Source organism: Sabethes cyaneus, chromosome 1, assembly GCF_943734655.1.
Source record: "Sabethes cyaneus chromosome 1, idSabCyanKW18_F2, whole genome shotgun sequence".
Classification (NCBI taxonomy): Eukaryota; Metazoa; Arthropoda; class Insecta; order Diptera; family Culicidae; genus Sabethes; species Sabethes cyaneus.
This window is the reverse complement of record NC_071353.1, coordinates 139811094-139826058: the sequence shown is the minus strand read 5'-3', so window position 1 is coordinate 139826058 and position 14965 is coordinate 139811094.

Sequence of the window (14965 nt, the reverse complement as noted above, 5' to 3'; positions counted from 1 at the left end):
TACATGCATTTGTGGCTACGATTACTCATATCAACCGACCGTATACGGTCGAATAAACCTCCGATGAGTAGCATTTGCTATGAGGAAAATGGTGAAAATGCTTTCCCGATAGCAGATGATGATTTGAACTTTCATCTTCATTGCGATAAATTGTGCGGAACGATCGTTGTTTGACCAAATGTTCGAGAAAACAAAGTCATTCAATCAAACCCCCCTGCCCCCGCACAGGCAGACGCAAACATGGTAATCTGTTCTGTTACGGTTTACGAACAGAAAACAACTGTAAATCAAATAATTGTCAGTTTCACCACATACCCACTTCAAGTATGCGAAAGATGGTGGTGTTAAATACCAATTGTGTCAGACCCGGTCGGTAATAAGAACTCGAACTGAAAAAATGGCGCACATGTCTTTCAAGTGTTTACTACATTTTAGTGCATAACAAGCTCCCGAGCGAACAACCTTCAGCGCAGCAGCTTGTTCGCTTATTTGCATGGGCGGATCAAAGAATGTAGTAGGTAAAGTATGTTGACCGAATGAATTCACACCGCAGTTTGCAGGATGCATGCTGTGGAACATCAAAGTGAAGCAAACTAAAATATGTCGGAAAGTTTGCTGCATATTAATTGCACGAGAATAGTTAGTTGAAGTCGAGAAGCAGTTTCACCTGTTCAAAACTGTGCACAGAATTCGTTGATAAGGGTAATCTTAAAAAAAATTTCTCAAGCAAACGAACTACCGTAGTTCATTTATCCCATCGTATCCGTTAAGCATCTTCAACTTCTGAAAGGTACCTACCATCGATCAAAACCCCGAAATTGAGTTGCACCAACAACGTGTGCCTTTCGGCTGGAACGGTTTAATAAATTCCTTCACGGAATAAAAAGAAAGCAGCGCAAAATTCTCGCCAACAGCATCCATCCTACCGTGCCAGGAACCAAGAAGAACTGCGGGAGACCAACCGACTCCCGGTATAAACCAACTAGCAACCTTTGAAGGTAAAGCATGCCTGGCAGCTATTTTTACTGTATCCTCTTGTTCTCCGTCCGCCATCAATAATGGAAAATGTAATTTTCTTGAAAAGCACAGTTTACTCTACCGACGGACGTTTCTCGTACCGGTTGGAAGGCGCAGGTACTACGACCCGTCCGCCGTGCGATGCGATGCGATGATGTTTGTCAAAGCGGGTGTCAGGTGCGACTTCAACGTGGCCGCGGCACGGTGCGAATGGGTGCGGCGGTTGGATGGTCGGTTAAATAGTGTGCTGAACATTGTTGGTTGGCTGGCAGACTACGACGTCGACGCTGCTCTCTGCTAGTGAAGCAGTGAAAGTGAAAGCATTATTCGCACATAAAAAAAGTTCGATCTTAGTCAGAGGGGCTATAATAATCCTTGTGCTGTAGACCGACAATAATGATTTTGATTTTTTTCTCTCACTGATGTTTTTCACTGTTGATTTTTTAAGAACCGGGGGATTAGCAAGCAAAAGGATGAAAAAAGGAAATGTGAATCCGGATAAGTTTGGGATCAGTTTACAACTTGGTTTGTTGTATTTTGTTGAAATCCGTTTATTTTTAGTCTCACGGTTTTTTTTCGTTACCACCGACTGTCAGCTTTCCTTCTGAATTTATCCAGTGCCGCAATTTTGCGGGAAGTGTGCGTCATAAAAGTCGCTTCCTTTCTGTCACTCGTCTGGTCTATCCGAATGAATACTTTTATCCACAAACCTGCCATCCATTGTTGTTACACACCGGCAGCGACATCGGCAAACCAAGATTGATGAAGGTTTCTTTGTATGCCAACCAACAACGACGGTTGCAAAATACAGCCAAATTATTATTCAATTCTGCTCACGCAAATGGCATTGTGTTTCATAGTCTAGCGGTTTACTGTGAAAATAAAAATGGACTGAATTAAATATCATTCTGTTTGCAAGCTGACAGCAGCCTTTTAAGCTGGAAGTTAGCAAGTCGGTGGAGTGATGATATTTACTTTAAAAAAAGTTAGATATAAGGCTTTAATCTAGTTAAAACAAGCAACCAGTTTCTGAAACCTATTTGTTATTCAGGAGCTTACATGTCTGCCAAGTTAGGCACATGTTAGTCTACCCTCTACTCGATTGGTTTCGAGCATTAGCGTGCCCAGGCACAAACAAAAGATGGGACACACAACCTTCCGGAAGAATGTTTTGGCCTGGAAAAACGGAGTAATTGTTGGATGGCGTATCTATTATTACTTATCACAAGGCTTGCACACTTATCCGAAGGCTTGAATTGGGTGCAATTTGATTTAAATTCAAAGTTGACTTGAATTAGACTATAAATTAGACTTTACTTTACTATAAATTAGATTTTACATTGAAATGAAAATTGGACTTAAATTTAGAGTAATTTGGACTGGAAGTTTAACTTAGAATTAAGCATGAAATCGGTCCGAAAAACAGAATTTGAAGTTTTTGTTTAAAATTGTGTTTGAAATTTTATTTTATTTATTTTTTGTTTTTATTATAAACCCTAGTTTCTCATTTTCGTTTAAATTTTATTTGAAATTGGCATTGAATTATACTTGGAATTGGATTTCCAATCTAATCTAATCTCACACTAACGCAGCCAATTCTGGAAGGCATCCTGGAAAATGACGATTACTTGAATCAATTATTTCTCTTATCATCGGCCAGGCCAACTGCGCAGCATGTACCATTAAACTTCTTAAAATCAAGGGGAAGGAAGAAAGCGTGGACCTCCCGTACCAAACGCTTCCCATATACATAGATAATGATTTTTTTACAGTCGTTGGGAGTATCATTGCTAATAAAGGTTAAGTGATACTCCGGACCCTCAAGGATGAACTAATGGCATTTAGACCAGAAGCCAGGCTGCAATTGGCCTAGGATATAGCGCCTCATTTCGCTCCCTGAAATGAGATTAGTTTGCCAAAAAATTAGTTAAAATCATATAATACTTAAAAAAAGTCGTGTGGTTTAATGATTGCCTAAAACTACTATACATTTGTAAGGTCTGGAACTGAAAACCGCACGACCCCGCACCTCCTAGCTTGGCTACTCAATTATACAAATTGAAGTATTTCCAGGTATGGCCACGTGGAGGCGCTAGGTAGGGGTTTGGGATGGCTAGAGCTATGTTGGGCGCTTTTTCCTAGTTGCCTTCCCCATTTTAAATCCAATTATACAGTTGGATTTAGAATTTGGCAACAAATGCGTGTCGCCTTTGTTGCCAAAATCGAAACCGTGCCAAAATCGAGACCCTTTTTGATATGAAAAAATTAAATGTAAATGCGTTAGAAATTGAGTAAATAATATTAATCTACGATTGCAATCATTTTATGCTTGAAAAGTCCGCCAAGAGCAATCCGTCCGGTGCAAGTAAGTTTTTGGCAACCTGCGGTAAGACGTAGTCTTACGGCAATAGAAATATTATTGTTCGAAACATTCTATAACAGGAAACTTTTTTTTTTATGAACACACTGAGGGCATCATTTTTACGTCATTTAAAGCATGCATGCGGAACTAACTGAGCCAAAATCGAACCGTGCCAAATTCGAAATCCTACTGTACTTGAAATTGGATTTGAAAATTAATTTAAAATTAATCTTGAAATTAAGCTCGAAATTAAAATTAAAATTTGAATTGAAAATAAACTTGGAATTAAAAAAAATTGGATTTAAATTGGAGTTGAGGTTGGACTTGAAATTTCATTTGAAATTGAAATTCTCAATATACTCTAGGTTGGACTTGAAATCAGATTTTAAATTAGACTTAAGATTGTATCTAAAATTAAAATAAAAGTAGACTTGACTTTAAAATGGACATGCAATTGAAATTGACATTGAATTAGATTTTAATTTGTACTAATTTGAAGTTTTATAAATTTTTACGAAGTTTTACTTGAAATTAAAATTTGCATTTTTCGTCTTATTCTCGCACAGGATTCAGTTCTATTTAGTTCCTTTTTTTCTCTTTTGCTACCCTGTTTTTACACTATTTGATCCGCTCTTTCTCCCTTTCTGTACCGTTTTCTTAGTTGTTGTTTACACTTGCTTTTTGTTTTTCGTTTTTCTGTCCCATATTTCTTGTTTTATTGTTCCGTTTCCGGTCCATTTTTTAAAATTTTCAGTCCTTTTTTCTCATTTTTTTCATTCGGTTACTGTTATTTTTCTCGACTGGGAGAGGCTGTTAGAGTCAATACGATCGTAGCACTGACCCTGCACTGTCCTGTATTCTATCAGCTGGTTGCGAAGTCTGTCGTATAAAAACAGAAGGTCGCATTTCGATAACGGAATAAGCATCCAGGCTTTGTTTTGCTGTTTCATATCTCTTCTCTTTGATGCTTCGTGTTTCGTCTTTTCGATTACATTTATTCTGGTTCTGGCCCCCTTTTTCCCTTTCCATTTTTGTTTTCCGTTGTTATTCCCCGTCTTTTTTCTCATATATTGCCATCTTTCCCTCTCTCTCTCTCTCTCTCTCTCTCTCTCTCTCTCTCTCTCTCTCTCTCTCTCGCTCTTGTGGGATTCTTGTTTTTCTGTTCTCGTTTCTTCGTTTTCTTGCTCCGTTATTGCCTTTTTTTTTTCTTTTTCTCCCGTTTTATCTCTTTTTTTCGTCCCATTTTCTTTTTCGTTTTCTTCGTTTTTCTTATGATTCCTTTCTTCATCTTTTCATCCAGTCTCTTCGTTCGTTTTTTGCATCGTTTTCCCACTTTTTTGCATTTTTAGTCCCGTTTTCCTTGCCGAAGCATTTTTCCTTTTATTTTTTTGTTTCGAATATAGTCATTTTAACCACTTTTGGGTCATTCGTGATTTCTGCGGAGTTGGGATTTGAACCCTAACCCTAATTTAACCCTAACTTGAATGCTAACCACTACGCCGGGACTGACCCCGCCTTTTGTTTTTCTTTTTCTATGCCATTTTTATTCTTTTTTCGTCCACTGCTTCCTCTTTCCCTGTTCTTTTTCTCTTCTTTTCCTAACCCGATTTTTGCCTGAGTCTCGATTTTGCTTTGCTTCGTTTTTCTGTTATTTTCCTTTTGAACTTCATTTCTATCCCGCTTTTCATTTTAGTATGCTCCATCCTTCCTCTTATGATGCTGCTTTTTCTCCTTTTATGTCGCTTTATGTTTTACTTTTCCATTTTATCTCTTTTGTTCCTCTGTTCCAATTTTTTCTCTGCATTTTTTTTAAATTTTTTCGTCCCATTTTCCCTAAAATTAAATAAAACGAAGAAAACTTCTCCAATTTCATTCTACTATGTATCTTTTATTCACGACAGATACGTATTTCGCCTGTGACTTGCAGGCTGTTTTCGAACTACAGACACTGAGGAAGCCTGCAAGTCGTAGGCGAAATACGTGTCTGTCGTGAATAAAATACACATAGTAGAATTAAATTCGATAAGTTTTCTTCTTTTTATTTAATTTTAGGTTTCGAATTCTACTAAGACGCTCCAAAAATTTCAGCCATTTTCCCTGTTTTTCTGTTCTCGTTTGTTCACTTTACTGATCCGTATTTTCTGCTTCTCTTTCCTATTTTATATCCCGTTTTTTCCTCGTTTCTGTTTTATTACGTTTTGTCAATTCGTTCGTTTATCTTTTTCTGTTAAGTCTTCACGTTTGGTGTCCGTTTTACCTCTTTTTCTCTCTCGCCACTTTTCCCTCGTTCACGATTTTCACCCTTTTTCTGATTCCTGATTTTCTTCTGTTTCAATCTTCCTCTTATTATGTCCTGTTTTTCCGCCATCTCTGTTACTTCCTTGTTTTCTTTACCATTTTATCCCTTTTGTCTTCTGTTGTCCATTTTCTCTTTCGATTATTGCTGTCTCTTTTTTTTGTGTTTTTATTCCCCCATTTACTTGCTCCAACATTGCTTTCTCCTCTTGTTTTATCCCGTTTTTCTTTTTTCTGTGCAATTTATCCTTATTTTCTTTCGCGTTTTTTTCATTTTTCATACGACTTTTGCTTTTTTCCTTCTATTTCCCATTTTTCTTATTTGCTCTTTCGTTCTTCATCTTTTTCTGTTCAGTCTCTTCGTTTTTTGCCTCGTTTCCGCTCTTTATCTCTCCCGTTTGCATCTTTTCCATTTCTTTTTCTTTTTATATTCCGTTTTCATTGCCGTGACGTTTCTCGTATTTCTTTTTTTCATGCCATTTTTATTCTTTTTCTGCGCGCTCTTTCTTCTTACTCTTCTTTTCTCTTATTTTCTTGGTCCGTTTTTCGCCCTTTTCATTAGTTCTTACCTAAGTTAAAATTTGAGCTTTATTGCACTCTTATAATGGTACTTATCACCAATTTTGGTCACGAAAATCATCATAAGGGTGTAATAAAACCTCTAACGTTACTTGAGTATTTTGCTTTGCTCCGTTTTTCGTCGTTTTTCTATCATTCTCTCTTTGGAGCTCTTTGGACTTTTTTCTTTTTTCGGTCCCGCACGTCTTTTTTTCTGTCTCGCTTTTCGTTCTCGTCTGTTCTATTTTTTTCCTTTTATTACGTTCTGTTCTTTCTCTTTTCCTCTTTTCTGTGTTTCTGCCGTTTTGTTCCTTTTGTCTTCCGTTTCGATTTTTTCTCTCCAATTTTTTACTTTTTCCGTCCCGTTTTCCCGCTTACCGTTCCCGTGCTGCTGTCCTTTTCTTTTCATCATGTTTACCTCGTATTTTCAATTTTTTGGCCCGTTTTTTTTCCTTTTCTGGTTTTTCTCGTTTTTTATGATGTTTCCTTCTTTTCCCTCATTTTTCTTCTTGCCCGTTCTATCTATTTCTCTCTCTCGTTTTTTTTTCATTTTTTTCTTCTTTTATGTCCTTTTTTTCATCCCGTTCTGTAACGTTTTTCCTTTCGTTTTTCTTTTTCTCATGCCAGTTTTTTCTCTGGCATTTTCTATTCCGTTGGTCCAATGTTTTCCAGACTTCTGGGTTACATAAATTATTTTGTTCTAAAGTAAATTTTGCACAAAGGGTAGGGCGCGTGCCCCACCCAGGTAACAATTCTAAAGCCACTTGGGTTTACTTGAATAAAGGTTTTATTGCGGTATTAATCATTACCTCTGGTTTTATTGTGGTATTGCGCAATACCTAGACCTAGAGGATACGAGTCCAAACACACTTCTGCTAGCTAGAAAACCATAATAAAACTGTTAATAAAGCAAATTTATTGTGGTTGCTTATATTACAACGTAAAAACTTGTTGGCTGCACCACATCTCTTATAAACTTATCATAATTGTGGCATAGCAATACAAAATGGCGCACCAATCAAAATTGATCTTATCGCGTTTGTTTGTCAAACCGCAATATATCTGTTAGTTCCATATGTAGAGCTATTAAAACGGTAACACCCTGACCAAACGGTCATGCTATTATGAAGAATCAACACCAAAATCATTTTTTATGCGAACCCATATTGCCATATTCTTGTTTATTTTGGAGGTCGCAATCAAAAATTTATCAAAGCAAAGTATTTTGCAGGAAGAAAGTTATTATCAATCGGTTTTCCTGTCACAGGAAGCAACGAAAATGATTTTGCTAGAAATTGAGATTGACTAACTGAATATATTTATTTTGTTAAAACAATCAGTTTTCAACAATTGCAAAATTTCAGTGGCGCGTTGATTTTATCCACCTATCATATCAATTTGCACGATAAAATTAAATGGGCACATGCTGCAAACCAACGGAATCGCTTAAAATTTATTAATTCTATTGGATATTTGATTATGGTCGATATAAACCAAATCGATCAGAATGATCTAACAGTAAAACTTTAACTTTGCTGCTCACGGATATATTTTCAAGTTGATAAAGCTGGCGAACTCTTAGCTTTTAGTAGAGCGAAAAGCGAAAAGCTTTATTAAATTATGGCGATGGCTGTCAAGTAGTGAGAGCTTAACCGGTTTTATTACTGCTTTCAGCAGAGCGTGATACGACTACTTGAGCTTATAACCTGATTCTTATAGAGGTTAAGGTGAAATTAGTCATCATCGATTCTGCCAATTTCAAAAGCAATTTTTTTGTTTCAAACAATAATTCTGTTTATGAAAATATATTCGCTGTATTCAGACTGGCAAGAAGAATGCAGTATTTACATTTTTATAAACAGAATCCCGCTTTTGGGCCCAAAAACTGCTTCCGAATTTGGGCTTTCCGACGAAAAGTTAATGACAGCTAGTTTCCCGTTAAGAAAACATTCTGAGGAGAGGGTCACTTGGTCAGAAAGCAGTTTTGAAGCGGTCATTAGAAAGTTCTGGTGAAGCTCATAGTTTTATTAGTGGTTGTATGAAATTGGTCATGAAAACCACTATACGAACGTCATAAAACTTGGAATTCTTATTTGGGCAGTGCACACTTAATCGATTCGGTAAAATTTTACCGAAATCTAAACAGCAGAACGTTCGGTAAATTTTTTTATTGCACCAAACATTATTAATGATCTGTAAACGTCGATTGGCACCATCGAAATTTTTACCGAACGTTCAGCTGTTTAGATTTCGGTAAAATTTTACCGAATTCGGTGCTTTTTGTTAAGTGTGTGTACCTCAGCCTGAGCACGCCAGTGGTTTTTAGATAGACACGATGGTTGTTTAACAAGGTCTGGTAGATACTGTGTGGCCTAATAGGGTCATTGTACTAAGTTTGCAGTTGACTACAAAAATATATCGATAATTTACAGACTCAAGTTTCTGGGACAAAGACTTTGCTGTTAAAAGTTTCACTGCCAGAGAGATTGCCTCCTTCTTTATAATTTCACAGAGAAATCAGTGCCATAATACTTTTTCACATGACAAAGGTATTAGAGGGGGCGAAATTAGAAGGCTTTTCCGATTCGCCCCCGGTGCTGTCACAAAATAAAATAACACAAACAAAATAACACATTAAATAAAGCAGCTCTTGTGTGGAATTGCAAACACCTGCTCGCTGGTGGTGTATAAATTGTACAGGATTAGAAACGCGTTTTCATTGTTGTTAGAACCCGAAACCCCTGATACGGCTTATTTTTTATCCTTTGATTTGCTGAATAAGTCTCTAATGCAAGAAGCTCTAAGTGCGAGTATTTGTATGAGAAGCACGATTCCTTTCTACCGGATTTTAATACATAACAGACGCAGACTCCGAAATCTATCGACGAGTGCGAATCCGCCTCGGCTGCCGGCACAGAGCGCAGAGGCTCGATTCGAGTAATCTACTCGTATGAAAACACGGCTCTTGAATCGAATTCGCTTTCGATGTGGGCGGACGAAATAAACCGCGGACAATGCGGTATTTTGCGGAACGAAACTCAGCAGCAGCGGGAAAAATGCAAAATCCTTTCATAAACAAAGCATCAGCATTCAAATGCGGATCGATAACGACGGTTGTCGGTTAACGCTGTGGGAAGCTGTGGTGAAAGATCTACTCAAGTACGAATCGCATAGTAATTACCATCATCATACCGGTCGGATCGGAACACAATCGAACCTCGAAAATGGTATTTGAATGTGAAAATTTATTCAATCCAAAAATATTGTTGGAGATGATATAGAGGAGCCACTTTTGAGCAATACATTCCTCCAAATGGAAGTATGAAATATTGGAAACCTGCTTTGCAGGAAAAAATGCAAGCTGCAATTTAAACTGATATAATTTGAATTTTTTTACAGATAACATATGTCATCTTGCTAGTTATTAATTGAAATATTTGTGAAAATTTTTGTGCTCTTCTTTTACCATCTTGACTACTTGTGTGCTCACTAGAGCATGTCCCAGCTAGCATTTTCATATGTATAAAAAGATAAAAATCAGCATTACGTACAGATATGCTAATAAATCGTATTTGATGCGCAAAATTGGCATATCCGTACAATTTTGGAGGTGATATACGTGATAACGAATAATTTTAAGCGTTACGACTATATAAATATTTATATACGATAATATCCGATTAAGCGCGACTTGCTCCGTCCTGCACAATCGTATGCTGAAAATCGTATGTATGTTAGTTATTATCATTATATACGATAGAAAATCAACTTGGTCCCACTTTATCTAGCTTTAGTTACGATTCCGAATTTGTTAAGAGATATTTACAATAATTTTCGTACATTGATATGCGAGTTGGTGCTAGCTGGGGTGCTTCAGCTTCTGATCAGCATTTCATGTCATATATTATAAATTCAGGATGATTTGGATGACCTACAGGGGAACTTGTGTACGTTCATTTAGTTACAAATGAGGTACTAGCATCCCAAGTAATAATTTGAATTTTATTACACTCTTATGATGGCATTGAAGACCAAAATTGATCTTGAAGACCCCCATTAGAGTACAATAAAACTCACATTGTTGCTTGGGATTGCACCGTAACTACAAAAGATACTGTAAAACTTTAATCAGCAAAATTGTACATAATGTCTCATACACAACTTTGTCCAATTTTGCTCGATTGAGACGGTATTGTGCTTTGCAGCATCTTTACGAATCCTACGTAAATTCATATTTCTATAATATAATTATTCTGTACTTACCAAAAATATTGAAAATATACTTGTCAAGCAAGGAGGGTTACAGTGGGGAGGCAATGACTAAAAACTGATGGTTCAAATTGCCTAAATTGCAAACGTGTGTGAGACACGCAGAAAATAATCACGCTAATAATTTTCGTGTGAGAGTCTAAAATGGTGATTGGGTAATCCCTGATACTGACATTTTCCTGGTTAAAGTACGGGAGAAAAGTGCTAAATTTTCGTTTCTCTATTTCTTCGCACATATCAACAGTTCCTAATAAGATTTCTGTAGTTCGATAGAACTTTACTACTATCTGTCAAAAAAAAAAAAAACAACGAAAGTGCGGTGAAAACATGACAAAAAAGTGACGAAAGGATAGTGCAAATACGGTAAATAGTTGCCGAAAATGCAGTGAAAGACGATGATAATAGGTCGGAAATAACACGAAAATACGAAGAAAAGACGCCAAAACAGCGACAACGAGCGCCAAGATGGCGAAAAACACGCAAAAAAAAAGGACAAATAGGCGATGAATACATTATAGCGAGACGACAAAAGAACGGCGAAAAGGAAGTGAAAAGACATTATTTTTGTTTTAAAGACTGTAATTAGAACAACGAAAAATTTGAAAAAACTGACGAAGTGACGAACTATAACGAAACGACAACAAAAGACACCCAAACAGCAAAAAAGGTGACAAAACGGGAAAAGCCATCGTAAAGGTAACAAAGAAATAAAAAACAGACGCAAAAAACGAACAAATGACGAAAATACGATAAAAATATAACAAATATACGACGAAGAGATGGCAAAAAGCCGACGATTACGAAGAAAACTCAACAAGAAGATGACGAAAGAACAACTAAAAGACAGAAACGACAAAAAAAAACAGCAAAAAGATGACGGAAACAGCGCGAAAAGTTTTTGGAGTGTCTTAGTAAAATACGAAACCTGAAATTAAAAAAAGGATACTTTTCCAATTAAATTCTACTATGTATATTTCTGCGTGACAGATACGTATTTCGCCTACGACTTGCAGGCTTCATCTGTGTTCGTTTTCGAAGAGTGCCGGTTAGTTCGAAAACAGACACTGATGAAGCCTGCAAGTCGTAGGCGAAATACGTATCTGTTGCGAAGAAATATACATAGTAGAATTTAATTGGACAAGTTTTCTTTTTTAAAGATGGCGAAAAAAGGATGAAAAGACGCCAAAACAGCAAAAAAACAAAAAAACACGTCAAAAAATGATAAATACTACTGTTACTACATAAAAAAGTCAAAATGCGTCGAAAAGACAACTATAGGATGACGAAAAGAAGACGAAAGATGACTAAAAATGACAAAAAGAAAACAAAAGCACAGCAAAAAGACGTTTGAAAGTGTCAAAAAGGCTTCGACATAAACACGACGATAAAAATGCCAAAAAGCAGACGTCAAAAAAGATGAACAGAGGAAAAAAACACGTCGAAATAATGGCAAGAAGACCCTGAACAGCCGATAAAAATGTGGCAGAGAGATGCCAAAAAGACGACCTATACGAAGAGAAGACAACAAAGAGATGACAAAGGTGAAAAGGTACCGAAAAGGCAGCATATACTTGACAAAAAGACGACGAAGACACGGCGAAAAGACGATGGACGGCGAAAAGACTATGAAAGATGGCAAAAATACAAAGAAAAAAAAGCCGCAAAAAAGACAATAAAAACTGATTATAAATGGCGATAAATAACCGATAAAAAGAAGGTATAACAGCGGCAATAAACGATTTAAAAGATGCTAGAAAGACGAAGAAAGAACGACGAGAAGTCAGTAAAAATGTAACAATTTTCCAGTCTGGACAACAAACAGGCCAACGAAAATATGCTTAAAAAGTAACGAAAAGACAACAAAAAAAAAAACGGCTGAACAACGACAAAAAACGATAAAAAAAGCAAATAAACACAACTTAACGACGAAAATATGCTAAAATGACTAGAAAAAAAACCACATAAACGACAAAAAGCCACCTAAATTTCGTCGCTTTTTCGGCCAAAACCAGAGGACAAAAAATGACACACAAATGAAGGAAATATAAAAAATACGATGAAAACGACGAAAAGACGCCAACGTAGCGACAAAAAACTAGACTTAAAATGCAAAAAGAAAAAAAAACTACACAATACTAACGAAAAGTCATCGAAACAGCAAAAAAAAAGACGACAAAGACGGCAAAAAGTTCGAAATGTCAAAAAATAGCCGATGATGAAAATAAGAAGATGGCAATAAAACAACAAAAATACGACATAAAGTTAGCAAAAAGACAACAGAAAGATTACAGATAGACGACGAATCCGAAGTATTACAAAGTATAAATTAGGCTATTGCAAATTATTTTTAAAGTTTTTGTCCCTCCGCCTTTCAAAATTGGCTCTAAAAATCGGAGGGCGAAAAAAATTGTTAAACTTGAGTAAATTTGTTTTGTATAAAATCTATTATTAGGTTTTACAGCCTTAAGGTATTTTTAGCCCATTAAGCGATGGCATCTATGGCCTAGTTCTAGTGGAAGAACAGGTGGTTTTAATGTTCTTTAAATAAAAAATATTAGATTACTCACAGTCTTGAGAAAATAGTTATAACATGTTAAAATTATATGTCGGCAAAGTATTTTTATTGGCGAAAGAAAAGGCAAATAGGCTGAATTTAGAAACCTGCTGAAAATACCCTCCCGTACTCGATTTTCAATCAATTTTGGAAGGTTTTTGCATGGAAAATAATAACGTATAAATAAAAAGCAAGAATAAATTCGGGATTAAACTGCAAATAAAAATTCCTAAAAATCTTAATTTTTTTGTGTGATTAAAAAAATCTCTTTGTTTTTTTCTCGCCCCCATCCCCCTCTCCCTTCAGTCGCCCAGCGTCCGAAGGACAAAAACTTTAGGAAATTTTTGTAATGGCCTTACAAATGATGGCGAAAACCGTTGCAAAAACAAGAAGATGAAAAGACACCCCGAAAAAGCGACAACAAAAACAGAAAACGCGTTTAAAAGGCGTCAAAAGAAGGTAACAAAACATGCGAAAAGGACTGCGAATATACAGGAACACGACGAAAGAACGATGAAAAGGCAATAAAAAACAACAATTTTTTTGTCTTTTTTGTCACAAACAAAACGCGAAAAAGGTGACAAAAAACACGACAAAAAACCGACAAAGAGGTGTTTAAAAAGCGTGAAATAGGACTAAACATGCAAAAAATCGAGGAAAATTTTCGAATATATGACAGAATATGAGCCGGCAAAATGACGTCACAAAAACGACAAAACAGCGCCAAAAATGGCAAAAAACAAAAATCCCAAAAAAATACAGAAAATACTGAAATCATTAAGCGTTAAAAAAGCGATGAAATATGCAAAATAAAGAGAAAAAAAGACATAAGAACAACGCAAAGGCAGCAAATAGACTACCAAAAGACGGTGAACAGGCGGTGAAACGATAGCGAATGTAGGCGAAAAGTTGATAAAAATTAAATTGGAAATGTAACCAAAATACACTGAAGTCGCTTTTTACGCGGTTTGTTTGTTACGTGACTATTTTTACGTGAATTTCGGAATTTACGCGGTTTGTTTACGCGAATTTCGGAATTTACGCGGTTTTTTTACGCGAGTTTCGGAATCTACGCGCTTTATTTAAGCGATTTTCGGAATTTACGCGTTTTTTTACGCGAATTTCGGAATTTACGCGTTTTTTACGCGATTTTCGAAATTTACGCGGTTTTTTAACGCGATTTTCGGAATTTACGCGGATGCTCAAAACGTGTATTTTTTCGCGTAGTGTTGAAATCCACAAAGTTTTTTTACACGAATTTTGGAATTTACGCGGTTTTTTTACGTCTTTCGGAATTTATGCGGTTTTTTACGCGAATTTCGGAAATTACGCGGTTTTTACGCGGTTTTGATTTACGCGGGACGTATCCTTCGCGTAAAAAGCGACTTCAGTGTACAATGAAAAGACGCCGAAGAAACGCCAAAAAAGTGACAAAAAATGTTGAGCGAGATAGTAGGAAACGACGAAAAGACTAAAAATAGATGCAATAAAGACTATTAAACGACAGCAAAACAGTGAATGCTAAAACAGACTACAAATGAGAACAAAAAGGCGCCGTCAAGAGCAACCAAAACGCAAAAAAGAACAAATCACTGGAAAGAGGCCAAAAAGAAAACGAACCATCGAACACGAAGAAAAATGAAAGATGAAAGACGGAAAACACAGTTGAAATCGAGTTTAATTCAAAAAGTACTAATTTCCTTCAAATACCATTAAGGAAGGACCAATACGCCAATAAAACAAGTGTAATAAAGAGTGATCACACATTTAAACGGAAAGAAGGGGAGTTCGTCCGTGTTACAGGAAACTCTAGAAACTCTTTTCAGCAAAACAAACTAACAATACTAGCAAACTTGAAGCACAAATGTGGGTGTGTGTAAATTTTTATTTAAATTAAAATATGATCAGCT